Genomic DNA, 3356 nt, shown 5'->3' with positions numbered 1-3356 from the left:
AGGGTTGCTATGAGATGGAACCAAGTCACTGGCAATTAAAACAACAATAAGGAATTATGACTAAAAGGGCCATGCTAATGGCAACATTGCAATCCTCTTTGGCATGTTCTTACAATCAGGCTGTATGTTGTTTTAAGTTTTGACTCAATAGACCACGCTAACGAACACCAGAAATACTTTCTGAGATTGGACAAATTAAATCCAACCTGAATAAACATGAATTGAGAAATGTGACTCATAATAAACCTATAGAACATTAAGAAAAATTATTTATGCTTACAGGAGCTCTAGTGGCACAGTAGTTGTGCGTTGGTCCGCTGACTATGAGGTTGACAGTTTGAAACCCCCAGCTGCTCTTCTGGAGAAAGACCAGCCTTTCTACTTCCCAAAGAGTTACGGTCTCAGAAACTAACGGTGGCAATTCTGCCCTTTCCTGTTGGGTTGCCATGGGTCAATTGACTTGAAAGCACTGAATTTAGAGCATGACACAGACACTTTAGAAAAGGCATTTACCTACCTACTCATAAATCGACATGCATTTCCATTCACAATTATTTTTAGCCATTGTAAATAAATATAATAAAATCTGGGCTCTTCTTTCAAACAGTGAGTTTTCAATGACATCATCAACTTATTTTAAGAATAATCACTGGTCTGTTAAACAGGTAGGCTTATAATATTTAGTGCTGATTGTTCTTGTAACTATTTGAAAACACTCCATACTGGGAATCAGTACTTATTTTCTGTGACAATTCAGATAACAAACATGTGAAAAGGTCTCTCCTCCCTAAATTACGATTGTCTTTTATTTTTTACATTTATATACCCTGTGGAGATGGATAAAATGAACTCCATAAGTCGAGTGAGGAATCTAGGACATTTTTTCTTGAGTCACAATCAAGGACAAGCTTTCGTGGTTTTGGACCTACCCCTTTCAGGTTTGTGCTTTGTCACTGTCCACGTGAACAACAATATAATGGAACCATAAGACACTAGAATTTTATTCATCGTACCTTTTGCTCTTAGACTTAGAAAAGGGGTGAGGAAATGGAATTCTCTAAAACAGTCAGGGTGGGGCAAAAAAACAGAGCGTTTAACACAAAAATAAATAAATAAAACTACAATTCGTTTCAGGAAAAAAGAAAGAAAGAAAGAAACCCCTCTAAATTCCATTCCCTTAAGATATAACTACTGGTCTGAGTGGCTAAAAAGGGAGGAAAATTATAATTGAAGTGGATTTGGAGTCTTGAGTGACAAACAAGTTTATTGCAAGGATTAAAAACAATCTGTCAGCATCGAAATGTCTCAGTTGAATTCTGTTTATTAAAGACAGGATTAAACACACAAACAAGCAATTAAGCTTGCTGTCTAGACACTTACCTCTCTTTTCCCATGGCATCTTTATCTTTCATTATTAGTATCTCATAAGTGACTGTGAGATTTTAAAGTTGATTTTAGTGATGAGTACAATAGTCCTGAATATGCCTATGTCACAGTAATTTCATTCAGAAGTTAAGATAAACTGAAGGTCTTAAAGCATTCATGGAGCATGTCTCTTTAAAATGTCGTTAACACTCATAAGGCACACATTTTTGGTGATAAAATCAATACAATTTTATTTACAGAAACGGTCACAAGATGGCCATCGTAAGTGGAAATATGAAGAGGTGTCACAAAAACCAAGAACCATAATCTCCAATATTATTTAGCATTAGTGGTGAGAGATATACTTAATTAATATGACCATTTTAACGATAATCCCTGATGTGATACATTACACATTTTAGCCCCAATGCCTAGTTTACAATCCCATTTTGGAGTGAGTTCTCTGCTTTGCTAATGGGCAGGATTAAGGTAGGATGCCACCTTACTAGAGGGTCTGAACTAAATCCCTACCCTTTGTCTCTCTGGAGTTTGGTCTGCTGAAAGACAGAAACCCCACCTCCGTTAAAGCCATTCCTTTGTCTGTCAGAGCCATCTCACCAACAGGGAGAAAAATCCCACTGAACATAGAGCCATCAGTGGAGAACCTTTGATAATGCCATCTGAAATGGTAGAGGAAGAAACTAGAGGTATCAGAGGTTGTAGCACAGAGACCACTGGGTGAAAGTAAAGAAGCCAGGCCAAGACCAGAGGCTGGGATAAGGAGACCATGAGACAGAAGATTAGCGCTGAGAGAATGAGACTGAGACAGAGCAGCAGGCGCCTCCCTGACCCAGAGAGGCAGGAGCCAAGGGACCAGGTAACTAAAAAGCTGAGGTCTGGAGAAACTTGGCTTCTGGGAGAGAGGCACTAATATGAACCAACGACTGCATCCTGACTGTTTACTGATCCTGCCTATTGGTAACCTGTTAACTTCCCTACTCAACCCCCATCATTATGAAGTTTTATCTGAGTTCTGTGTGGCCATCACAATGAATTACTGTACTCAGCAGAAAAGTAGAATATCATGAAGGAGCGGTTAGTGTAAGAACAGATTTAAAAAGATGGAAGGTGGAGGCATATCTGACCTCTGCTTTGTGGCAATTGACCTTGAGTTTGTGTGGATTTGGATTCTCCTTTTTTAATGTGTAGCCAGAGGAATTTAGATATGCCCCCCCGCCGCACCGTGCCATTTACTCTGTGGTACCCCGTGAACACTTAGAGTTAGCTGACTTTTGCATGTTGTTGAGTAGATGAGCATGATGGCTACATCCCTCCCAGCTAAGTCTATTTTTAGATTTTAGATGTGCAGCTTCTTCAGCTGTTGAAAATGTGCCACCATGCATTTTAAGAACTGGCATGCCAACCTGGGATTCACATGGACTGTCTTCTCTTTAATTTGCATGTCTCTCTACAATGTGGGTAAAGATAAACATAATCTTTACCTTAAAGCTAAATGATACTGTGAAATAAACAATCAATTTCAGAAAATATTAAAACTTATTTCATCAAAGACTATATATTTTAGATGTAATGCCCTCAAGCTTGAATCAGAGTTCTCCCTCCCATCGGTCATTTGAACTTGTTCTGTTTGTTAGGTGTCCATCTAGTGACGCCCAGCTCCTCGTGACTCTGTGAGAGCAGAACTAAGTGTGTATGAGAAATTCCTGTATTCAGTGGCGGAGGCAGTGGACCACTAAATGGAAAGTTGGCAGTAGGCAGCGCCAGCCTCTCTGGGGACTCAAGAGGAGGCAGTGCACATGCGTCAAGTTTACAGCTTTGCAAACAGCAGGGAGAAGTTCTACTCTGTCCTGTTAGGTCAATAGGAGTTGGAAATGGATTCAAAATCAACAAATTTAATTTTCAAATACTTGTGGTAACAAGTCTTAGGTATTTATTCTGGAAAGCCACAGGATGAACCTCAATCACCAACA

Source organism: Tenrec ecaudatus, chromosome 8 (assembly GCF_050624435.1).
Source record: "Tenrec ecaudatus isolate mTenEca1 chromosome 8, mTenEca1.hap1, whole genome shotgun sequence".
Lineage (NCBI taxonomy): Eukaryota > Metazoa > Chordata > Mammalia > Afrosoricida > Tenrecidae > Tenrec > Tenrec ecaudatus.
The sequence above is the reverse complement of the archived record's forward strand: the minus strand, read 5'-3'. Positions refer to the sequence as shown.